The sequence below is a fragment of the Penaeus monodon genome, chromosome 22 (genome assembly GCF_015228065.2).
Source record: "Penaeus monodon isolate SGIC_2016 chromosome 22, NSTDA_Pmon_1, whole genome shotgun sequence".
Lineage (NCBI taxonomy): Eukaryota > Metazoa > Arthropoda > Malacostraca > Decapoda > Penaeidae > Penaeus > Penaeus monodon.
The window spans coordinates 25,046,755-25,047,527 of NC_051407.1; positions in this window are offsets into that span (position 1 = coordinate 25,046,755).

Consider the following 773-nt stretch of genomic DNA (forward strand, 5'->3'; position numbering starts at 1 on the left):
ACCCATCCCGAGGACGTCAGGATCGCTGTGGTCTTCATAATGTCCCGAACAAGGGATCCTCTGTCGAGCCCAGTGTCTGGTGGAACTTTCTACCGTTACAACTTCCATAGTAGATAACAACTCAGATAAAGAAATTAGTGATGGGCCTTTGCAACGCATAAAACATATGGCCTTGGTTTGTTATTCTATGGTGTCAAAGGTCAAATGCTATTTATTTTGGGTTCGAGTGATATAAGACAGATGTGAATTTCCTCAACTCACCCCGCGAATGACATGCATTTCCCTTTACTTATGCTGTACTCGCAAGGACGATATAAAACTTCCCAAGTGTTCCCGGCGTTCCGTGCGAAAGGGGAGGGCGAAAGAGAGAGGCACGGACGATACACGAACGCAATGAAAACAAACAAGCACACAGATGGAAAGGCATAAAACCCGAAATACGACAACACACCTGAAACCCAAACCTTCTGAATCCCGTCCCTACAGTTCCTCGCGTCACATCGAGGAGAAAAATCGTCCAAGAGCAACTCGCGACGCCCGCGGTCACGCCAGTCATAAATGTCGGCCTTGTATCTCTGCCTCTATATCTCCCATTGAGAGACCTTTTAACTTAATGTTGTTTTGTCTCGCTGGTGCCCGAAACTAAATAAATAGACGGGCCCTTACATCGATCGCGGGGTCTTGCGTTGTCCATGTGGTGGGGATTCGCTCCTCGTGTTTGTGTGTTAATACGTTTTAGGAACATGAGGGCACATCCGTGTTCATCATTGTGC